Below are 26,534 nucleotides of genomic sequence, written 5' to 3' on the forward strand. Positions count from 1 at the left end.
GACCATGAAACCCAAGTATTCTCACGTCCCGCCTAACTGTCATAGTACTTCCAGTGGGTCCTGATGCAGCTAGTAAATCCTGTGTGATGGTCTGGATAGATGTTTGCCTGTTACACGTTATGACCCTCCTCAACTGTCGGCGGTCTCTGTCAGTCAATACAAGAGGTCGGCCTGTACACTTTTGTGCTGTACGTTTCCCTTCACGTTTCCACTTCACTATCACATCGGGAACAGTGGACCTAGGTATGGTTAGGAGTGTGGAAATCTCGCGTACAGACGAGAGACACAAGTGATGCCCAATCACCTGACCACGTTCGAAATCCGGAAGTTCCGCAGAGGGCCCCATTCTGCTTTCTCACGATTACTATTATAGTGACTACAGAGGTCGCTGATATGGAGTACCTATCAGTAGGTGGCAGCACAATGCACCTAATATGAAAAAGGTATGTTTTTGGGAGTGTCCGGATACTTTTGATCACCTTCTCTGAAAACGAATCCCCTAAAAAGGGAGAATAAACGCAGTGGTGTCAACTTATTTGTGTGGCGGATCTCGGCATACATGAGGTACGAAGTGAATCCCTCGCGGCTCCCGGTGTTCGCGAAGTTTTCATCCGTCTGTAGGAATAGGTTCTGATGAAAAATTAATCTCGGAATAGTATTTAGTTTCTTATGCAGTCTTACGGTTACAGCTTCACCACTAAGTTGTTTACAACTCTAGGACTAACTCGCTTCAGATGGAAACACTACGCACTGACTAAAAGATGAGAATCCGACAAATGTGTGTTCAGCAATCTCTGTGAAGAACACTGCCTTAGCAGAAAGTAAGGACCACCAAGGATAAGAGATCGTCAAATGTGTTTTCAGTAATCTACGAGAAGAACACTGGATTAGTAGAAAGTGAGGACCATCATCTGCTTGGGTAAAAACGAGGAAGAGACAGATTAACTGTAGCACCGACAACGTTAAACGGTAATCGATGGTAGCGTTATACCTCTGCGAGGAATTTTTTGAAAACGATGTGACCGAGAGGTAAGCTAATGAGAATAGAACACTCAGACTGGTATTCGTTTTCTAAACACTGCAGCAGAACATAACCAACAGTAAACAGCAGGGTCGGGAACAGCCATTCTCCCAGCACAAAAACAAGTTGCAGTATTATGTATTAATATAGGTCGCCAGCCCAATTAGGCATTCTTGTGTAAAGCAATATAATAAAGCAGGAGGCAGTGCTAAGGCTAAACTACCCTCCCTTGACACACTAAACTCTCTCCTTGTATCTGTTCACACTACAAAACAGTAACCTAACCTTATAGATAAATGTACTACGAACTTGGAAGTCAGACAAACAAATAGCCAATTATACAGAGTAAACAGTAACATATGCCTCTCAACAATACGTACCTTATATGAGTTAGATGTAGCATTTTGTAGAACCAATCACCAACGCACATGAAACTAATAGCAATACTATACAGGGAAGAGCATGCAATGATTCTGACTTAAATCAGGGGATATATTAATAATTATACTTTATAATATCGTTGCTTAGTACTGGGTCTCTATGCCTGTGCATTAACCAACTTGCAATAAAATAGCTAACACAGTAAACATTTCTTTCTTAAGCTCGGATTGGAGCAGTTAAGCAGAATGCAAATCTAACTACACTTTCCTTCATTAACTAACTAGCCTAGCACATGAGGGTCCTTAAAGCATCATGGTCTGAAGAAACATGCTCATTAACAAAACTTCACAAGTACATATGAGAAATGGTGAGTATTCTCATTAATATTTATTATTTAAGCAAAGCACAAGAACCTATAACTCTTTAAATAACAAATGTGCTTTGATAAGCAGTGTTTCAGCCTACTCAACATATGGTTGGCTATGAAAATGTCAACACAACATTAAATTCAACTTCAAACACTTTCTTATGAAATGAACGCTGATAAAACTTTGTAATTCTGACCAAAGTGCATAAATGCAACAATTAACAATCTCTTTCACTTCAAATCAATATTATTGGTCTTTAAACTAACAGCTTTACTATTTTCAGTCAGCTTTTCAAGTAAGGCAAATTATTTAATAAAATAACTGCACATTGATTCAAAAATGCATTGGAAGTATAGTACTTCTCAAACTATAAAACTGAACTTTAAACCTATGACTCCACATATTATAAAGCAATCACAACTATTTTCACAGCTGCCAAATACGTGTTTCCATTATACATTAGGACACTCGGAATTAAATTCACTAGTATAGGATTCCTACCCAGGTTTGCTATTTGGAATAACCATGGATTTAAGATAAAGTTTTTAGCAACACCACGATTATTATTAAAATCAACCAAATTTCACAAATACGGAGTGTCAAATGCAAACAGTTTAGTGGAAGGCTGTTGGCACTGGTGACGTAATTTACAGTGCCTGTTAACATGGCGTCGATGCAGTCATGGCAGTACTGATGGCCTCGCCTTGTTACAGATCTTCTTGGCACTGGAATTATATTTTTACAGGGTCAAAAACCATGCCGTGATAATAGTATCATCAAATGCACCATCCAAGGCCCGTACATACTGCTCTTAAGATCCTCTGGCCTCAAAACTCCAAGAATATGAGCCACAATGATCCGCTACTGGTTGTGAGATGTTAACCACAGCACTGATTGGTCCTGACTCCTTACCCGTCAGAAAGGACGAGTTGCCACTTGCGCCCAAACCCCACCTTTTCCCCTCTTCTGGCTATTTACCTAGCTGCGGGGCTTCCCCACATCATTTACATTTAACTCTACATTCCGTAACTATGGACCAAGTACTGCACAGTACCTTATACAACAATCATTCCAGTAGTTGTTTAAAACCATAAGCACAGTTAAAACAACAATGTTCAAAAAGTTCACGTAACTAAAATATATATACATAGTCAAAGAATTTCCATGACAGATACAACACTCCTCATAAGCAACACTACAAATTGACATAGAAATATCGGCACAGATACAAAAAGGTCGAAAATAGGTGTTACATATGCCCCATGATTAATTTATTTTTCCTGTTAGGAAAACATCAATGAATCATCAATAACACCTAAAGTGTCGAGCAGTTAGAAAACGATCCAACGAGAGTTTGTCATGAAAAAACTACATCACAAAACACTAAAACACTATACACTTCATACACATCATTCCCATAACAAGACTTATGTATCATTATTCAAATATGTACCCTATCATAATTAACTCTCATTTTATGAAACAATAAGTTGAGTAGTAATCAAAATGTTTCTGTACTGCCAAGAACATTAAGTAGCATGTTGTAAGTGCTCAAAATAATGTAGGTACACAATACAAGTATACGTCTAACAGTATCACAAGAGGTTTTACACTGTACATTTAATACATTTTCCAGTATAGTTTTGGAGTTACTAACCAAGAAACTTTCAATGCTGCTTCTAACAATAGCAGTACATTCATTGATGTTTACATAAACATACAAACATATCCAAATTTAACTTGGTATTCTTTTCTAATTGCCCTGATTTGAAACAGGCAGTCCATCTTTGAAAACCATAGCAATGCACCTACAACACTAACCAAGATAATAATCAAATAAATTGGCTGCTTCCAATAGCATCTGGCAGTCCATGTTTGCAAACATTTCAACACCATATATATACTATATATTACACGTCTGACTGCCCAGTTTGGGTTTTGGCAGTCTATTTCAGACATATTTTTCTGCCCCACTTTGGGAAGTCTTTTATGCTGCCCACTATGTATTTAAGGCAGTCCACATTTCTTTTCAGTTGGGCAACATTTGCCTTTAGTCATTTCAGTATAGGGTTCCACTCTTTTTACAACAATTTTTAGAATCTCAATCTTACAAGAAAGTATCTGCAATTTTACATAGGTAACACCATTTTTATAACGATGTAGCATACAGTTAAATAGTTAAATACAATACAATAGCTCATAAGATAGGTATATTACTTTTAGAGCATAGTATACATTTTTATTCCAGTATCATTTCTGAATATACTTCATTTACTCATTAAATAGTAGGCATTGTTGTGAGGTATTTCTTGTATAATGAATGGTCCATATATCACAATTCTGAAATTTCATAGTTATTAATTTTTCTTTTTCCAACCATTTACGCCAAGGATCATTTCAGTATTTAAATCTGGTACGACCAAGGAATCATGTTTAAGCTCTTGGCCTTTCATACTGAACTCAGCCAATGCTTGGTTCTTTTTTGGCTTACAGATTTACCTGTGGCATCTACAATCTTTACACAACTAACCGACATCTTGACCAGTCCAGGTTTATCACAGACATATTCGAAAAATGATTGAGATATGGTATTTATCTGAGAGCCAGTATCCAGAAGTACTTGTATTCTGACATTATAAATATCAGCCAGGATTATGGTCTGTTTGGTTGTTAAATTATTGTTTTTATATTGTTTCTCCCACAACAGATCTTGTTTGACCATAATATCGCCCAAAGGAATGTCCTTCTCCTGCAAATCTCTTACATCTGGTGGCTTCTCTGGTCTCTGGAGTTCAAAGTTCGATGAAATGGTACCATGTCATCAGGTGGTTCTTTCCTTCTTTGTTCAGTAATTAGACATTAGAACTTTGTTTTGAAACATCGTCATTGGTTGGTACAACATTGCAGCTAGTTGCACCTTCATATGTTTCAGGTATGCCGAAATTTTTGTCATCTGAGCAGTTGTCCGAATCCGACAACTCTACTTCGCTTTCTGGATCTGGAGCTTCACTACGACAGGCGCTAAGTTCGTTTTCTGATTTCTCGTCAGACCTTAACTCAGGCTCGCAGTTTTCTTCTTGTGAGCTATAATCCTCGTCAGCTCTAATAACTTCCACAGTTACTTCATACTACTTATAATCTTCATGGTCTTCAAGAACACGTAAACAATTTCCTATATTTTCATTATTTTCAAATTCGTGCCTTTCGGTAGGAGTTTACATAGTTTGTGACGCGTTAACACAGGTGATTCCATCATTAATACTGAAGATATCGCCCTGCAGCATCCTTCTGTACATAACGACCTTTCTATTGGCCTCACATGAATGTTGCATGGCTCTTTTTACCTTCTCCTCGTTATTTTCGGGCCATCTCACCTTATCCGCGTCCCTATTATCTCTCCTAGCTTGAATTAACTGTTTGGTCACATATGTTTTCTTAAAATCATCCCATTTGCGTTTTGTTAGGCCCCTGTACAGATCTTCCATCTGCACACACCATTCTGTCACCTCTGAAATCTCATTTTCGCCAGTTACACTACTATTTGTCATCGCGCTTTCTCTTACGTCTATGAACCCGCCCACTCTTTCCTCGTCTAGGCAACTATTATTTGCCCTAGTAATTTCGCTGCTACCTGCTGAGTTGTTTACATTTTGTTCCGCCGCTTCACATACGGCTTCTCTTGGAACAGCTGGAACATTCGTATCGGTTGTTGCTCTCTGATAGCTTGTAAGTTTGCTAAACCCAGGCCCATTGCCTGCTATTGGGGAATCACCCGAGCACACACCTGTCACTGTACATGTGGCGTCGCGCTGCGCCACGTGACTGCTTTCCTGTTTCATTATTCGGTGACTATTTCGGTAAATTCTGTCCGCGTCAGTTTGGCCCTTAACATCGGTGGTATTCAGCTGTATTCGCTTTGTTGTGCATTTTGTGCGGAAAGACATCTATAGTGACCGACAGAGTTTCCTCTTCCTCTGTCCCTAGCCATACCTCTTTAAATCACACTGATGGGATAACCATAGCTGTCGTTTTGTTCGTTACGATTACGGTTTTTTCTTTTAGTATTATTCTGGTAGTTATCTCTATTTCCTCGCCAGTGGTCTTCGTCTTCCACCCTTTCTAAGAACGCTAAGAAGCTTCAGTGGTTGCTTCCTACGTATCTTTCAGTATCTTCTGGGAGCTTTTTCCATAAGTTCCCAGATAATTTCGGTTTCTCATCATTTACTTCTGAAGTGTATCAACTTCCGGTAAATGTATTCGCAGAAATCTTTTAAAGAGTTCCTGCACCTATTATCATAGAGTTTATCTTTCGTAAACTCCCGCCATAAGTAATCCTGCTGTTGGTCAGACCAGTTCCCTTCTGTGAATTTTTGTTAAAGTCGTCAAAAGTCATTTACGCAGTGTTCAGGTAAGTCCCCAGCACTGGGCATTGCCTGCCAAGGCGCTGATCATCACATTTATCTTTTCCTAATCAGATAAATAATCAGGAAAATTTCTTTCACAATTCTTTACGGAATCAGACAGACGCCATCCATTATCTTTCTTGCCGGGATCGAACCTTTCCTTGCCTTACAAAAACTTGTTAAGTGGTGTTAATTTACTAATGACACTAGGCCTGTCTCGTATTTTACATTCAAGGTCAGAAATTTTTCCTTGAATTTGTGAAGTGTTTTGATCACACTTCAGTTCGCATTCAAGATCTTGTTACTTAAAACTTTTTGAATAACTGAAACTGTTCTTCTCAAATGTGAGATGTCGTTCTTGCAGTCGTCTACTATTTCAGTTTTCGGACCCAAAGTGTTTTCGTCCACTTTCGTCACTACCAAAGGTTCTGTGCTTTTCTGGATGTTAATGATTTCAACATCCAACCTTTCATTAATGTCATTAATTTATCCCTTCATATTAGCCAAGTTTTCATTTATGGATTTAATTTTATTTTTCATTCCGGTGACAGTACAACTTAAAGTACCTACTTTTTGGTCTACCTGTTCAACCCTGTAACTTATTTCCGTGTTATGAAACTTAATTTGATTTTTGAGATCGCTAACCAGTGTTTTAAGCTGGCTTTCAAGATTGCTACCTTGGGTTGCAATTCGGTTATCAAGGCCGCTAAATAGTGTTTTCATTCGATCAGACAACATTTTTAAATTGTTAATCACACTCAACGGTGGTCTACTTTCTTGTTCCGCCTCATATACTTCTTACGGTTCTTTATTTATTCGTTGCGAATGATTTGTTGAAATAACGTTATTGTCAACAAAGACTTCATCAATTACGGTCCCAACATATCTATCTGTTCATTTAAGTGTTCATGATGTTGCGTGTAGGCTAGTTGCCTATAACTAGCGCCATATGTTATTTGCTCACGTGAACTATACTTCTGCCGGCAGCACTTCCCATAGTGCCTGGAACTATTCATTTAAGTTCACTTGCGAAGTTACTGCACTCATACCTTTGTCCATCCTGATTTTATACTACAATTTACTTTTTTATGCAACGTCTACTGTTGTTCACTCTTCTGGACTTGATTGCACCCTCACTGCTCGAACCACACTAGTTTTTCACCAGATACTTATTGTATTTTATGATCGATAACAATAAACGTCCTGTCACGTGGCGCGAAGTGTAACGGTAACACCGACCATCGTAAATGGCAACCGATCCGATTCTAACGTTAAACCTCTGTAAGGAATTTTTGAGAATGTTGTAACCATGAGATAACCTAATGGGAACAGAACAATCGGATTGGTATTCGTTTCCGAAACACTCCAGCAGACTGTAACCAATAGTAAACAGGTGCATCAGAAGAGATTTCTCCCAGCACAAAAGTAAGTTGTAATATTACGTATTAATATCGGTCGCCAGCCTAATTAGGCATTCTTTTGTCAAGAAAAATAATAAAGCAGAAGGCAATGCTAAGGCTAACCTAACCTTCCTTGACACAGACACTAAACTCTTTCTTTATGTCTCTTCACATTACTACACAGTAACCTGTCCTAGCAGATAAAATTACTACTAACTTGAAAGTCAGACAAACAAATGGCCAATGAGATAGCAAACAGTAACACATGCCTCTCAAAAACACGTACTTTCAATGAACTAGAAGCACCAGTTTATAGAACCAGCCACAACACACATGAAACTAATAGCAATACTAAACAGGAAGAAGCATGAAATGGTTTTGACTTAAATCAGTGGCTCTATTAATAATCATACTGTATAACATCATTGCTTAATACAGGGTCTCTATGCCTGAGCAGTAACCAACTTGCAATAGAATAGCTAACACAGTAAATATTTCTGTCTTAAGCTCAGTTTGAAGCAATTCAACAGAATGTAAATCTAACTACAATGTCTCTGAACGAGCGTTTGCTTTGCTTTATTGATTAACAAGCCTAGCACATGAGAGCCCTTAAATTTTCATGGTTTGGAGAACCATGCTCATTAACCAAACTGCGCAAGTATATATTAGAAATGGTAAGTATTCTAATCAATAATTATTAATTAATTAAAGCACAATAAACTGTTTAAATAACAAATGTGCTTCGATAACCAGTCTTTTGACCTACCCAAAATGTAGTTCGCTGTGCAGATGCTAACACAACATTAAATTCCAGTTCAAACACTTTCCCATGAAATGAACACTGATAAATCTTTGTAATTCTGATGAAAGTGCATAAATGCAAAAACTAATCGTCTTTTTCACCTCAAATCAATAATATTGTCTTTTAGTGAACAACTTTACTATTTTCAGGCAGCTTTTCAAGTAAGGCAAATTATTTAAGAAAATGACTACAGTTTGGTTTAAAAATGTAATGGAAGTGGGGTATTTCTCAAACTATAATACTGAACTTTAAGCACTAGTTCTCTACAGATTAGAAAGTAATCACAACCATTTTTACAGCTGCCGAATAAGTCTTTCCATAATAAATTAACACACTCGGAATTAAATTCAATAGGATAGGATTTCTAAGGGCTCATCCACACGCGAAGGCGCTAATATAAGCGGTATCGATAAACAATATATAGTTGCAGTGAAAAAACAGCAAGTGTTTTAATACTCTACTTCAGCTCTGACTCCTCTCAAGCTACTTAGAGTGGTGCGATAATCTTGTTTCTGTACGGACGCATTTATTCATTGCTCCGTAACTCCAGACATTTTATTATATACTGAACATAGGCAGATTTAAAGAGGCGCATCGGCGTACTCATTTACATTAATATACTGCCAAGCAACAATTATTATTTATATATAAGTGTCTATTCATAATTTATGTGATTTCTTGAATATATATTTTATTAATCTCTATGTATTTTTTTCATTTTAGTAGTTTTAACAATGATGTAAGCGACAGCTACATGGCAGCGGTTTGTGGCCGTCTGATGAAAAATTATTAAGTCCTAGCATAAAAGAACCATAAGTTAATCTTCACGGAAATTTCCCTGCAAGAAGTGCGATATTTTGTTTTGGGAACTTGCAAGGCATACAGTGATACAAAAGTACTTAGCAAACGCACGACCTCAGCCACCAATGCCACTGTTCGCACGCCAGACAATGTGTGGGAAAATAGCATTGTTTAATCTTAATATTTCGAAATATTATTAATTATCTGATCTGTATGCTCATCCTCACATGCAGAAGCAATATTATTATTTATAATATTATTTATAGATTCCTGTCTAAGTATGTGATTTGAGATCATCACTGGTGTAAGACAGAGTTTTTAGCAAAACCACGATGATTATTAAAACCAAGCAAATTTCACCAATATCTGGTCCATTTACAGAGTGCCAAATATAAACAATTTAGTCGAAGGCTGGTGGCACTGGTGGCGTAATTTGCTTTGGCTGTTAACATGGCGGCGATCCAGTCATGACAGTACTGTTGATCTCGCCCTGTTACAGATCTTATTGGCGTCGGAATTATATTTTTACAGGGCCAAAAACCATGCCGCGGTAACAGTATCACCAAATGTAGCATCCGAAGCAAATACATACCTCTATTAAGCTCCTCTGGCCTCAAAATTCCAAGAATATCAGTCACAATAAGAACGTGCATTAGGATCTTAACGATGTGTACTGAATTTCGATTTGTCTGAAGAGAGTATCGGGACCTCTGCGCCACCAACTGATAACTGTGTTCGTTTCATAACGTCATATCTCCACAATGATGGCATCGATTCCGAATGAGTGCTCTAACCGCAGTCTCCATAGAGCCAGAACAAAGTCCACCTGGCGTAATGGTCACTGCCCGGAGTCCTCGACTACTTGGCATGCGCGGGAAGCTGGCATCTGGGACATCCCCATGTGGTGAGGGGGCTACCACCATATGGTTACCTGGGTACTGGCCGAGCTTCCCCGCATGACCCACTCATCCTACAAAAGAATTTTGAAAAGGTGGAGTTCAACACCACGTGTGGAACAAAACAAAAGTTCAACAAAGTATATAGTGTACAATAAAGGTAATAAAGTGGCAAAGTCTTAATTGACTTACTATGGGTGACTTATGTTGTCAACAGGGAATCTGTCCCAGCGAATAAGTTCGAGAAAAGGTATAGTCAGAGAGTAAAACTGCATCACAGGATAGGAGGAAGTATGAATCACAGCAAAGGAAGAAGTACTGCAGTGGCTTGCGGCACCTGGCGCTTTTGTGGGACAAAGTTAATACAGCTAAGGGAATCATTGTAAACGACAGCCACTTATATGCACGTGTTGACTAAAAACGCAATGGAAGTTCTGTAGTTCTGTAGGTAATGGTTAGTAGCTTGTCGTAGTGACTAGTTGGTGGTGGGACTAGCCTTAGCACAGTACTTACAAGGGAACCTCCCCATCGCACCCCCCTCAGATTTAGTTATAAGTTGGCACAGTGGATAGGCCATGAAAAACTGAACACAGATCAGTCGAGAAAACAGGAAAAAGTTGTGTGGAACTATGAAAAAAATAAGGAAAATATACAAACTGAGTAGTCCATGAGCAAGATAGGGAACATCAAGGAGAGTGTGAGCTCAGGAGCACCGTGGTCCCGTGGTTAGCGTGAGCAGCTGCGGAACGAGAGGTTCTCTGTTCAAGTCTTCCCTCGAGTGAAAAGTTTACTTAAGATCTGTCCGTTCGTTCATTGACGTCTCTGTTCACTGTAATAAGTTTAGTATCTGTGTTTTGCGATCGCACAGCAAAACCGTGCGATTAGTGGACGAAAGGACGTGCCTCTCCAATGGGAACCGAAAACATTTGATCGCAAGGTCATAGGTCAACCGATTCCTCCACAGAAAAACACGTCTGATATATTCTATACGACACTGGTGACGGCATGTGCGTCACATGACTGGAATATGTTGTCGACCCACCCAACTTGTACACTTGGCGAATAGGTAAAAAGATTCTTCTACCTTGCCCGATACTACGGCGCAGTTAACTCGCATCGGACGGACGGACGAACACGTAATAATTGTCTGAAAATAAAAAAAATTAAACTTTGCACTCGAGGGAAGACTTGAACCAAGGACCTCTGTTTCCGCAGCTGCTCACGCTAATCAGTCAGCCGGCACGGTAGCTCAGCGTGTTCGGTCAGAGGATTTATCTACCCTCTGTAACAAAAGAAACTGAGTGAACGGATCAACGATCAACCTGAACGGATGTCATCGGACGTCCGCCACGAACAAATTTAACGAACAATCTAGAACAAAACGAGATAAAAAAAAACAAAAAACACGGGACTACGGGGTTCCTGAGCTCAAAATATCCTTGATGTTGCCATTCTTGTGCATGGACTACTCAGTTTGTGTATTTTGCTTATTTTTTTCATAGTTCCACACAACTTCTTCCTGTTTTCTCGATTGATGTGTGTTCAGTTTTTCAAGGCCTATCCACTGTGCCAACTTATAACTAAATCTGAGAGGGGTGCGATGGGGAAGTTCCCTTGTTAGCTGCATGCTATGTATCTTGATTCCGTCACAGTTTAGTTTTCTATGTTTGAATAGAGAAGCTCTAATTATTGTCTTTTCCCGTCTGTGACCAAGAGCCTTATGTTCTAATTACTGTTGTGGTTGCCCGATTCTGTGTGCTGGGAAAAGGTTGATTTTAATTCTGTTTCACTGCGTGGAAGGTATTCAGTTATACGTGTGCCTGGCTTCAAGAATTATATTGGACTGCAAGTTAAGTTCTGTTTGTTATTGTTCTGTCAAGAAGTTGTTATGTTTATTAAATTCCTTGTAAAATTGAGCCCATGCCTGCTTATCCCCACCCCGAACGTCACTCCATCCACATCCTACGCTACAGTATGAAAAATCTGTAGGTAGTGAACTTCAACACAATCAGAATACGATGAAAAAGACTGAGCTGTTTCTTTAGAAAAGTACATATCTTTTTATATTAACAGTATAGTCTGGCTCTAGTGTGCATATGCACCTCCCTTCTTTAATTAAGTAAATACAGATTTCATTTGACTCGATACCGTAAAACACCTGTATCCACGAAAGATACCAGCAAACTGTATTTCAGTTCAGAACTCCTCAGATGTTCAGAGAGTACGGGCTTCGTTTGCTAAAACTAGAAAATATAAAGTTATTTCGTTTGCTTTTTGAGCGCTGCCTGACTTCTCTCCGGTCTTCCATTTTGGCGCTGCAGAGTTGACTTACCCGTAAATGTCTACTCGTGTTCACACTTTTCCTTGGCTTCGAGTAAGATTAAAGCTGCGTATGTAACTTACTCTATTGTTATCATTTACAGAATAATTTCCTTTTGACGAAATTTTAAATGTACAGGTATTTATTCACTGTTTTTCAGAATATTCAAAGGATAGAACAGAGAAGTCAGAAAGGAATTGTTGGGGTTGGGAAATGACCCAACAAGTACCGTGTTCAGTCATCAGTTTGCCTTTGAACACAATAAAAAGCGGTACTGAGATAAATCACCGTAATTTAAGCCGCCTTGCACAAAATTTCGTGTAAGCTGTGCTGAGATTGATTCGATTATTGGTCTCCAATCAGGGACGTTGTCGATCTACACTATCTGTCAGTCACATGCGCCACTCTACTTTTATAATCAATGGTGACAGATAAAACAAGATTAATATTCTCATTCAGTACTCTGTATTGGACGTATGTACTTATTTCCGCACGAAAACCATGCGATAACAGAATCACCACCAGCAAATGAAATGTCCTCACGTGACGATTATTGTCTATCACCTATTTACATGTCATTTAATTTAATTAACTCCGTTCAGTCGCCTCTCTGAGAACTTTTACTAATTTAAAGAAAGCGAAGGGAGGAAACTCTTCAATATCTTGCAAGGATCTAACTACTGCTGGTTCTGTCACCTAGGCGTTTTCAGCCGCTTCTGATCAAAAACTTTATCACATCTCTAACCTGATGGGTGGCTGGAAGAAGAATTACGTCCACCGATTTTGATCGTTATGAAAGTGATGCAGTACGCGATAAAATAAATAAATGTCGTGTGACTAGGGCCACCCGTCGGGTAGACCTTTCGCCGGTTCAAGTCTTTCAATTTGACGCCACTTCGGTGACTTGCGCGTCGATGAAATGATGATGATTAGGACAACACAACACCCAGTCCCTGAGCGGAGAAAATCTCCCACCCAGCCAGGAATCGAACCCGGGCCCTTAGGATTGACATTCTGTCGCGCTGACCCCCCTTTTTTTTTTAATCTCATTTTGTTCGTTGCATCTGCTCGGTGCGGACGTCGCAAGACATCCGTTTCAGTTCTACGTTGATCCATGAACTCAGTTTTTTTTATTGCAGAGGGCCCTCTAACTCTCTGACCGAACACGCTGAGTTACCGTGCCGGCGTTTTTTTTTTTTTTTTGGTTCGTTTTAGTTCGTTTAATCTGCTCGGGGCGGACGTCGTAAGACATCCATTTAAGTTCGTTGTTGATCTGTTAACTCAGTTTTTTTATTACAGAGGGCACGTTGCCCTCTGACCGAACACGCTGAGCTACCGTGTCGGCTACCACTCAGCTACCGGGAGCGGACAGTACGCGATAGAGAAGTGTCAAACGCCGCAAGCGACAGCCGCATTGTACGTCTGTTGCACATGTCACAGTGCTTACTCCATTGTGCGTCGGTATGTACAAAATCTACGAAAATACGTCTACAAAGTAAGCGCTACGTGGAACACTCTGCATGTGAGTGTCAGTTGGAAAAAAGAAATATTGTAATGGGGTGGCAAGAACAGTCTCGTTGAATACCAAATATTTGATTCCGGAAAAAAAGAAAGACAACGGATAAAGCCAACAGTTGTTGAAGATCTATATAATGTCCAGTTACATTAATGTGACCACCTGTCAAAAGTCTGAACAGCCAGATTTTGGAGCAAGAACTCCTGCAATACGTTCAGGAAGAGTGTCAGTGAGTTTCTGGAAAGTATAAACAGGAGTGTGGAGACATGTCGACTCAAGCGCTGTGGCGAGCTGCCCTGCATTCTCGGTTGAGGATCCATGGTGCAAATAGTTTGATCGAGGTGTCGTACACATTCTGATTGGTTTTAAGTTTGGTGACCATGGGAAGATGGTGCTCTTGAAAACACTCACGTACTATGAGAGATGTGGGATACATTGCAATGTCCTGCTGATAGAGGCCATCGTGCTGAGGAAAAACAAACTGAATGTTGGGGTGTACATGGTACGGAAGGATAGATGAATACTTGTGATGATCCACTGTGCCTTGCAGAATGACTTGATCTCCCAGGGAAGACCCTCCGGCCTGGACCCTACCGACGAGTGTTGCAGCTTGGTTTCTTTGAGACGCTTCACACCTTACACAACTAGGGCGATCTGTCCGATAGAGATGAAGTGTGATTCATCTGGAACAGCCACTCAGTGGACGGCCAGTTATGGTATGAAGTGACAATTCCAGCATTCATCACCGATGAACGGCAGTTAGCATGGATGTGTGAACCAGGTGCCTGCTGCGGAGGGTCTTAAGCAGAAATGCTTGCAGAACAGTCGTTGCGGAGACACTACTGGTAGCCCCTTGGTTCATCCGGCTGCTCTGTTGCTCAACAGCTGCAAGTCTGTTCACTCATGCACATCTCCGCAGCCATTGTCCACCCCCGTCATCTATGGACCGTGGTGCACCACGGGTTTTATATACTATCCACTGCTAGTGCTGCCACGTGCCGTCTGTGAGTGGTTATTGCGCGTTGGCGTCGGACATAGCGCGGTGGTCTCATTAATGTGAGTGGACCGTGTAATAAAGCAGCCCGTAGAAATAACGATTTAAGGCAGTTTCTCAATGCTGAATGGAATACCAGCTGAGGCTGATGTAGAGTCCCTTGTTGGCAGCCATTTGTCGAGGGCGTGTGTTAATGCCCACGCGATGAAAATAACGCAGCCTCCAGCTCCACCCCACTACATCCTTCTTCACCATCAGCGTGTGCAGGGACTCACATGCAAATGGAATGACATCCGCGGTGCTTCGACGTTTTACCTTTCACCTTCCTCCCCATGAAACTGAAGTTTAATTATTGTCGCTGAATAACATCTAGTTACTTGAATCGAAACTTTTGGGTGAGAGAAGTCGCTTCCCAAATATTTGTACATAATTATCTCCTGATCTTCCACGTAAAAATTTTGTTACTATTTTGAATTCTCAAGTCTATAAAACAAACTGATTAGAAGTTACATTTCATAATCGTACTCTGTCTGACGCTCGTTCTCGAAGTCAGTATCTGGTATGAAATCTCTGTGGTTCGGCAGAATTCCGGCAATTGTCGACACTGGAAATTCTTAAAAATATTCAGAGGCACAGTCGTACGCCGTGCGGAAGCCGTCTTGCGTGCTACGACGTATTCACTCTGCAGCATCAGTGTCCAAGTTGTATATCATTTTCGATAAAGTCCACAATTTAATCTCTTAAAATAGAGTATAAACGACCGTGTTGCAGGCTCTACTGATTTCCCAGAATATAAAGTTCGCTACGAGCTACGACGCACCAAATATTGCTCCGAGACACAGACAAGGGAGAAGTTAAAATAACCAAAATATTTTCCACTCATGAAATTATATTTTTCCGTAAGTGATCTTTGTAGCTACATTCAAGTATACATCATCCTATTGTAATATCATAATTCATCAAATTACGTTTGGTATTCAAAATGGCCGCTTACAACAATGCCACTAATTACCATTCCACTGCGATCCTATTCTCCGCAATTCTAAATCAGAAGTAAGTAATTCCTTGAACACGTGATGTTCCGCATTATATCTACAGAGTCTTTATATCACGAGTCACAGATAATCTTTCTCTCCCAGTCTTAATGAGTCTTTGACCCATATAAATAACTTGTGAGGCTATATATTTGTTGTGTTCAAAACTGACGGTTCCTGCCAGTATACACTACCATGATTTGTTACAATTCTGACAGCTACTGCTCAAAAGATGTTTGTTACAAGCGACTGTACTGTTACGATTATTAGAAAAATAATTAGGTTTCCAGTTTTTAAAATGCTCGAAGCTGTTGCACTGTGCCTATTATAAAACTCTACAGTGGGTATCGGGTAAGAAACAAATGTGTTCCTGTGTGTATTGCAAGTGCGAAATTACTTGACAGTGGATATTGTTTGATACGAGTATTATATGCAGACGAAATAAGTGTTGGATCTAATTTGAAATACCACAGATTGTAAAACGTTTGCTCCTTTCAGCAGTGATTATCTGATGCATACTAAATCTAACTTTCCCTGATATGAAGAAACTATGCCTTGTAACAGACCCAGTAATAACCGAACCAATTCATTAATGGAAGCAATATTATGCGACAAGAAAGTGAAATTAGCAACACACGTTTACATTAAGTAGAAAAATGGGAAATATCATGTATAGTATTAAAAATTGAACAGCAGTGAAACGAATATCACCTACAAGATAGTATCAAGAGTGTAGCAGTGAACAGCTTATAGTTGATCGGTATGCATTGGGGATGTAGATCTAGTACTTTAATCATAATTGACAAACGTGAAACTCTGAAGACCTACTGGGAATACGACTTAATGTCGGGTGAATTATATTGCGGTTTCAAAGATCTGAATGTGCATGGTTTGGCAAGACGTGGCACACACCTCGGGATAATATCCTTTTCGAGGTAGTTTGTAAAACATCAACAAACACACTTTTACAGGATCTTGCCCATCGTCCATCCGATCAATGTTTATTAATTAGACCTTCCTCCTTAGCTGAAAATGCGTATTGTTAAAAATTGGGATTAGTATCTGTATAATTTAATACTGGATGAAATTCATCAAATACAACCACTGGGTCAGACAAAGGTTGCATCTCTTAATATGTAATCATGAAATGGTGGCAGACAAGGTTATACGTAAACACCCAGTAAATCATCAGGAATGTTGAATCAGATATAGTTTCTGAATTTGAATTATATAACTTCTTCAAAACCAAATGAACGTAGTGACATGTGACCCCACTGCATCACAACCACAAGTGAAACGAAGTCAGATGCATTAGCAACATATGAATTCAGTTCCATACACGACAAAAGGAAAGCTTAGGAATAAACCAAACTGAAGGAAAAAGAACTGAACTGACTGCGTAATGTTCCCGATTAAGTTACAGGATTTTGCAGCCACTCTCTAGCCCACTGACTTTACAAAGATACTTTCACTATTCATAACAACTATTTTTTTTAATGTGACTTTTGGGTCTAAACCCATTTACAGTTGAATAATACACTATCTGATCGCAAGCACTAGGACTTAGTGGACTTTAAAACGGGGCCTGAACTCCACTGGGAACACTTCCAATCAGGTGTCTGAATGTCTGTAGAGCAATGACATCCCATTTTTACTCAACCTATACGACAGAAGCTAGTGATGCTGGACGCTGGGTCTCGAGCGAAGTCAATGTACTGACGAATCCCAAATGCGTTCCATTTAGTTCAGAGCGTGACCCTGCTCAGCCCATGTTATTGCCCACAAATCTGTCTCACAGATGCTGCTTTGTAACAGGGTGTTTCACCATGCTGGTACAGTCATCGTCTCCGAAATGTTCCTATAGTGTACAAAGTAGACAGTTCTGTAAAAGGTGTTCATATCCTTTCAAATTTTGCGTTTATTTAAGCAGAATTAAGGGACAACACCTTAACCTCGAGAACCACACCCATACGCCAATACCACCTCCTCCGTTCTTCATTTTGGTGCTAAACATGATGGCATGGGACGTCCTCCTGGTATTCGTCAAACCCAAGCCCTTTCAACGTATTCCCACAGAAAATAGCGTGATTCATCACTCCAAGTCACTCTTTTTCATTCCCTCTTTGCACCACTTGAAGCGTCGCTTACCGCGGATTACATAAATGTGTGATGAGCTGCCTTACCATTCTATCCTAATTCCATTTACCTCGCTAAGCACAGTCATAGTGCTAGGTGAACTGCTGAGTTACACAGACTGCTTAAGATTTTTCAGAACCCACACTCCGCAATTCTCGATGATTCCCGTTACTATGAACATGAAGTTTACCTGGTCTTCTTCTATCTGTGGTTTTCCTTCGTGTTTTTGACTTCACAGTCACATCAGTAACAATCAACTTACGCAGCTGTATAAGAATCGAAATTTACCTGAGGAACTGGTTTCTCTGGTGACAGCCAGTGTCTAGTTCACGTTCGAAGTCACTGAGCTCTTCTGACTGACCTACTCCGCTGTTATTTCTTTGCTACAGACAAAACAAGACTATCCGCCCTATTTGACATTGGCGTGTGTAGTGTCCCTTTTGCAATATTCACCATTATCGAGGTGAAACATAAATAAAAATGACTGTATGTGACTAAAAATGAATTGCAAACATTGATTTAACTGTAAAAATATACAATATATATCGATAAATGCAGAAAAGACATTATTTTTAGTGTATGAGATTATAATGTGTAAGTAATTAAAAGAAGTATTATCATCTCTGTAAGAGTATAAAACACAATGCAATGTTCATTCTTCTGTCTAGTCTGTTTTGTTCTGTTCGTTCTGGTGTTAGCTGGAATAAGGTACGCAAGCCATTGTGCTGCGCTAGCATTTGTTTCTGTCGTAATGTAATTGCAAATATTTAATGGTGTAAACTGTGTCCTAGTAAGAATATATTAGTATAAAGTGATCTCCGTGTGTTATTTCAAGAACCTACGCCACATTTATCTTATGAAAAGAATATTTAATGAAAATTATTTAGCATGTTTCCAGCTGCTGCGGAACGAGTAACAGTGATCTCTGACTGTTAACAACTAGCCGCCATTACGCGGTACGTTTAAAAATATTTTTTCACAGAACAATGTCTGATAGCCGGAGCGGAAGAAATTATGTAAAAATATTCAGTGAGATTAATTGAAGTAATCCAGTGAAATAATTTTATTAAAACTTGTTTATTTTCTGTGATAGTAATACTACGCTATTGCATTTACTGTAATTTGTAGGGAGCCTGGCGCTCGATAAAGCCAGATATAATACGTAATTGGCAACCTACGAAATTCATTATTTTGCATATTATATCTCTTTTGTATTTTTTTGAAAGCTAAAAGTAAAAACTAACTCCACTAAAAATCAGTAACAGATCACGATAAATCAAAGGACAAACAAATTTACTAGGAGAGTGTTTCTTCAAAATAAATAGTTACATTATTTTTTTTAAAGAGATATAATACGTGTCCACCTCTCGTGACATCTAGAGGTCAATTCCGCATTACGTAGGGGTGTCCAAATAATAGGGTAATCCCAAAAGTAAGGTGTCCTATTTTTTTATAAGTACATAGACCAGATTATTTCTACAATGGTTTACATAAGTTCACAGCTTGAACATTTAGGTACTTTACGACATAATCACCGTTTCTGTCGACGCATTTTTGTAGACGCTGTGGCATTTTATGTATGCCAATATCATATCAGCACGCCGACATGCTGTTTAGAACGTTATGAACATTTTCTTTCAGTTCGTCGTCGGAGCTGAATCGGTGGGACGACAATTAATTCTGACAGATACTGTGAGACTCTGAAAAAACTCAAACGTGTAATTCAGAACCGGAGAAGAGGAATGTTGAGCAAGGGCGTACACATTCTCCATCACAACGCTCGCCCACACATCGCTCGGCAAACCCTAGACAGAAGGCTTTAAAACAAACAAATATACACAGTGGACAATTCTGCTCCACGAACAAATTAGAAGTATTGCTGATTCCACAGTGTACCTGGAAATTTGCGTTGGTTGACAAATGCTTGCAAAAACTGCAAAACTCTTTCCCAAATTTTTCCAATCCGGAACTTTCAGCCCCACCCGTGCCAACTGGATTTTGGGTGAAAGGAATGGAGTTCTGAGTCAGTCCAAGCTGCCCTTACATGCAGGGAATGAAAGATTTAACAAGAAAAGATGTGGGAGGAAAATTAACAAAATTCTCATACTACATGAACGCTAGAGTCCAAAATATTCTTCTTCTTCTTTTTCTTCTTCCTAGGCTGAAGCTCGTTTCCTTCAGCATCTCTCAGTCTACACTGAGACTGTCGCTGCTTGGACAGCCAATATAACTTTTACCAACTAGTGATTTATTGCTTACCATTTTGCTTTCACCCATTCTGTCCACGTATTCGTTCCATTCATGCTTTCTCTTACGTATTCATTCATTCATTAACATAGTCCACTTTACATTCTTCTCTAGTGCTTTCACTTCTCCCCATAACTCTCAGTGTCTCTACTGTAATCCTTTGCCGAATTGTTTCCGTGCTTTCCTAATGCCTCCTTGTATTTGTTCTGGCGTAACCACAAACGCCGGAACGAAGATGCGGAACGCAAGACCAGAGAAGGCGGTGAGGAAACGGCGGCCAATGGAGCGCGGAATTGGACCGCGCCGCGCCAGGCACGGCCCCCGCAACAAGTGAATATAAACGCCGCTCCTGGTAGCCTCGGCCTCCATGAGCTACGTCACGTTGGGACTACACATCCACGTCGCTGGCATCGCCATCCGGTTCCGCTGACCATCCTAGAGGAATCGGCTTCCGAACAGGACTAGCATTGGGCCTGGGCCTGCCAGAGCTATCCTTCCATTCCAAGTCCACTTCTTTCCAATCCTACCTGCCCATGTCGGACTACGTTTTTATGCGGGACAGAAGAGTACTGTCACCGTTGTAGGGTGGTATGGAACTCCAAGCCCCACCGCCACACCTCCAAAGTGTACTGCAGTAACGCAGTGTCACTGTCTTATGGTTTATATTTACTGGCTCACCAACACAGCTAGACCGCGGAAGGCTGGTGATGCTGTAGTGTACCGTATCACGAAAAAAAAAAAAAAAAAAAGCCTCGGCTGCGCAGATCGGCACCGGATCGCGGGCGCTAGTTATCAGTGAAGTGTGTCAACTTCCAGGAACTTTGTGTATAGCAAGAACTATACTGTTTTCATGTCGCCTCCCGCTAGCGACATTTTGCTGTATAGGACACCCGTGGTCTAGGGGTAGCGTCTTTGATTCATAATCAAAACGTCTTCGGTCCCGGTTTCGATCCCCGCCACTGCCTAAATTTTGATAAATAATCAGCATTGGCGGCCGAAGACTTCCGGCATAAGAAGTCAGCCTCATTCTGCCAACGGCCTTGTCAAAGAGGGCGGAGGAGCGGATAGAGGTTCAGGACACTTTCTTGTCCTAGGGGTGGGAAATTGCCCCTAAAGGCGGAAGAATCAGCAATGATCAACGGCATGAGGATGCAGAAGGCAATGGAAACCACTGCATTAAAGACACGTAACGTGTATCCACAGGACATGTGGCCTGTAATTGAAGAAGTGTCATGATGATCTCTCCATTGGCAAAAGATTCTGGAATATTCCCCCATTCGGATCTCCGGGAGGGGACTGCCAACTGCCAAGGGGGAGGTTACCATGAGAAAAAGATTGAATAATCATCGAAAGGATAACATTCTACGAGTCGGGGCGTGGAATGTCAGAAGCTTGAACGTGGTAGGGAAACTAGAAAATCTGAAAAGGGAAATGCAAAGGCTCAATCTAGATATAGTAGGGGTCAGTGAAGTGAAGTGGAAGGAAGACAAGGATTTCTGGTAAGATGAGTATCGGGTAATATCGACAGCAGCAGAAAATGGTATAACAGGTGTAGGATTCGTTATGAATAGGAATGTAGGACAGTGGGTGTGTTACTGTGAACAGTTCAGTGACCGGGTTGTTCTAATCAGAATCGACAGCAGACCAACACCGACAACGATTGTATACGTGCCGACGTCGCAAGCTGAAGATGAACAGATAGAGAAAGGGTATGAGGATATTGAAAGGGTAATGCAGTATGTAAAGGGGGACGAAAATCTAATAGTCATGGGCGACTGGAATGCAGTTGTAGGGGAAGGAGTAGAAGAAAAGGTTACAGGAGAATATGGGCTTGGGACAAGGAATGAAAGAGGAGAAAGACTAATTGAGTTCTGTAACAAGTTTCAGCTAGTAATAGCGAATACCCTGTTCAAGAATCACAAGAGGAGGAGGTATACTTGGAAAAGGCCGGGAGATACGGGAAGATTTCAATTAGATTACATCATGGTCAGACAGAGATTCCGAAATCAGATACTGGACTGTAAGGCGTACCCAGGAGCAGATATAGGCTCAGATCACAATATAGTAGTGATGAAGAGTAGGCTGAAGTTCAAGACATTAGTCAGGAAGAATCAATACGCAAAGAAGTGGGATACGGAAGTACTAAGGAATGACGAGATACGTTTGAAGTTCTCTAACGCTATAGATACAGCAATAAGGAATAGCGCAGTAGGCAGTACAGTTGAAGAGGAATGGACATCTCTAAAAAGGGCCATCACAGAAGTTGGGAAGGAAAACATAGGTATAAAGAAGGTAGCTGCGAAGAAACCATGGGTAACAGAAGAAATACTTCAGTTGATTGATGAAAGGAGGAAGTACAAACATGTTCCGGGAAAATCAGGAATACAGAAATACAAGTCGCTGAGGAATGAAATAAATAGGAAGTGTAGGGAAGCTAAGACGAAATGGCTGGAGGAAAAATGTGAAGACATCGAAAAAGATATGATTGTCGGAAGGACAGACTCAGCATACAGGAAAGTCAAAACAACCTTTGGTGTCATTAAAAGCAACGGTGGTTACATTAAGAGTGCAACGGGAATTCCACTGTTAAATGCAGAGGAGAGAGCAGATAGGTGGAAAGAATACATTGAAAGCCTCTATGAGGGTGAAGATTTGTCTGATGTGATAGATGAAGAAACAGGAGTCGATTTAGAAGATATAGGGGATCCAGTATTAGAATCGGAATTTAAAAGAGCTTTGGAGGACTTACGGTCAAATAAGGCAGAAGGGATAGATAACATTCCATCAGAATTTCTAAAATCCTTGGGGGAAGTGGCAACAAAAGGACTATTCACGTTGGTGTGTAGAATATATGAGTCTGGCGACATACCATCTGACTTTCGGAAAAGCATCATCCACACAATTCCGAAGACGGCAAGAGCTGACAAGTGCGAGAATTATCGCACAATCAGCTTAACAGCTCATGTATCGACGCTGCTTACAAGAATAATATCTAGAAGAATGGAAAAGAAAATTGAGAATGCGATAGCTGACGATCAGTTTGGCTTTAGGAAAAGTAAAGGGACGAGAGAGGCAATTCTAACGTTACGGCTAATAATAGAAGCAAGGAAGGATTTGTCGACCTGGAAAAAGCGTTCGACAATATAAAATAGTGCAAGCTGTTCGAGATTCTGAAAAAAGTAGGGGTAAGCTATAGGGAGAGACGGGTCATATACAATATGTACAACAACCAAGAGGGAATAATAAGAGTGGATGATCAAGAACGAAGCGCTCGTATTAAGAAGGGTGTGAGACAAGGCTGTAGCCTTTCGCCCCTACTCTTCAATCTGTACATCGAGGAAGCAATGATGGAAATAAAAGAAACGTTCAGGAATGGAATTAAAATACAAGGTGAGAGGATATCAATGATACGATTCGCTGATGAGATTCCTATCCTGAGTGAAAGTGAAGAAGAATTAAATGATCTGCTGAACGGAATGGACAGTCTGATGAGTACACAGTATGGTTTGAGAGTAAATCGGAGAAAGACGTAGGTAATGAGAAGTAGTAGAAATGAGAACAGCGAGAAACTTAACATCAGGATTGATTGTCACGAAGTCAATGAAGTTAAGGTATTCTGCTACCTAGGCAGTAAAATAACTAATGACGGACGGAGCAAGGAGGACATCAAAAGCAGACTCGCTATGGCAAAAAAGGCATTTCTGGCCAAGAGAAGTCTACTACTATCAAATACCGGCCTTAATTTGAGGAAGAAATTTCTGAGGATGTACGTCTGGAGTACAGCATTGTATGGTAGTGAAACTTGGACTGTGGGAAAACCGGAACAGAAGAGAATCGAAGCATTTGAGATGTGGTGCTATAGGCGAATGTTGAAAATTAGGTGGACTGATAAGGTAAGGAATGAGGAGGTTCTACGCAGAATCGGAGAGGAAAGGAATATGTGGAAAACACTGATAAGGAGAAGGGACATCTGCTAAGACATGAGGGAATGACTTCCATGGTACTAGAGGGAGCTGTAGAGGGCAAAAACTGTAGAGGAAGACAGAGACTGGAATTCGTCAAGCAAATAATTGAGGACGTAGGTTGCAAGTGCTACTCTGAGATGAAGAGGTTAAAACAGGAAAGGAATTCATGGCGGGCCGCATCAAACCAGTCAGTAGACTGATGACCAAAAAAAAAAAAAGTTATGTATTGTCAATTTGCTTTTCTAGAAATAGAACTACAAATGTTATTTGTTTGAATTGTAGTTTAGCATTCAGAGAATGCAACATCCCTTAAGCATCCTATTTGAGACGAGTGGACAAGACCCCACAGTTTTTGATGTTTCGGGTCTTGTCTCAGATATGTTGTCATAACTGGTCTCATTAACTTTTCTGTATAGTTTTGTCTTTGCATCTTCTCCTGTATGCTTGTTTTTCCATACAGTATCTTTTAAACACCTGGTCACTTTGTTTGCTTTAGTTGCTTATTCTCTAACTTTCTTTTCGACATTTCCATTGCTCAACCGTTCAGTACCGAGGTATTTAAATGTCATTACCTGTTGAATAATTTTTCAATTCACTTCCAGTCTGCATCTAATTAGATCCACAGATGTCGTCAAAAATTCCGTTTTTTTGAGTGGATATGACCATGACTGGGGCTTTGGCTGCCGCGTTAAATGTACGTGAGCTGTGCGTGGCACATGTACGTGCCATCTTTATGTAACATCTACTTTTACCGTACGGCCGCCTCGTCATTTTAAATTTCAATTACTGGTGTCACTAAATTACTGTCTTCCCTGCCCGTGAGTGGCAGCAGCAGCGCATATCGATATTTGCCCTGCCGTATTATCTTTGCTCGACAGCTATTACTTACTGGTCGTTCTGTGTCTTGGAGAGGGTTCCAACCTGGCAGTCGCGCAGTTGGAACGCGGATGAAGTGAAGTCAGGTGGCACGCGGCACAAATTCAGTCGGAGGTAGCAACAGTCTGGGACGGGGACCCAGTGAGGCCGGCACAGCCAGTACCACCGGGGACGACCGTTGGTTGGTCTTTCTGTCGGTCGCCTCACCGACGACATGTATTTGGGTCGGATCCATCCTGTGCAGAGATGTCGGTTGTGTTCCCTCTGTATGGTTGGGTCCGAGCTAGTGTCTCCGGGACGTCGTCCGTCCGAAGGAAATCAGGTAGTTGGTTGGTTCGTCGGCTGTCTGTCGGTTGGATTGCCTTCCGATTAAGAGATTGTTGGCCAGGCTGCCTGTCTCATCTGAAAGGGCGTTAGTGTTACAATTACAAGCCGGCCCTTGGAACTTCTGAGTGCAGTTCCGTGTCTGTTACATAGTAACTTCCCTGTTTGAGTTTTAGTTATATGGTTGATGTGTGGCCTTCAGCCTAGTTTTATGTATCCTGAATTAATGTTAATGTCTTGCCCTTAAGGCATGAGATTGTTGTTCTTATAGGGGCTTTCAGCCGAATTTTACATCAAATTTTTAAGGCCTTAAGCGGTTAAATTATTGTGTTGATATGTGGCCTTCAGCCGAGTTTTAATGTATCTTAAATTAATATTCTTGTCTTGCCCTTAAGGAATACAGTTGTGATGTTTTTGTATGGGGCCTTCAGCCGAATTTGCTTCAGTTGTTTAAGGTTAGGCCATCTGCCGTTGGATTGAAACACTTCTTATTGCTTAATATGCGGTCTCCAGCCGAGGTTCAAATGGTTCAAATGGCTCTGAGCACTATGGGACTTAGCAAAAATGGTTCAAATGGCTCTGAGCACTATGGGACTCAACTGCTGTGGTCATTAGTCCTCTAGAACTTAGAACTACTTAAACCTAACTAACCTAAGGACATCACACACATCCATGCCCGAGGCAGGATTCGAACCTGCGACCGTAGCAGTCGCACGGTTCCGGACTGCGCGCCTAGAACCGCGAGACCACCGCGGCCGGCTGGGACTTAGCATCTGAGGTCATCAGTCCCCTAGAACTTAGAGCTACTTAAGCCTAACTAACTTAAGGACATCACACACATCCATGCCTGAGGCAGGATTCGAACCTGCGACCGTAGCCGTCGCGCGGTTCCAGACTGAAGAACCTAGAACCGCTCGGCTACACCGGCCGGCCTCCAGCCGAGGTCCATTAAAATTAATGTGCTAAGGCCTTCAGCCTGTTTAGATTGAAGATTTAGAAAATATTTTTGGGTGACACCTCCAGAAAAACCTTCTATGTCAATTTCTTACT

This window comes from Schistocerca nitens, chromosome 7, assembly GCF_023898315.1.
Source record: "Schistocerca nitens isolate TAMUIC-IGC-003100 chromosome 7, iqSchNite1.1, whole genome shotgun sequence".
NCBI classification, from domain to species: Eukaryota; Metazoa; Arthropoda; class Insecta; order Orthoptera; family Acrididae; genus Schistocerca; species Schistocerca nitens.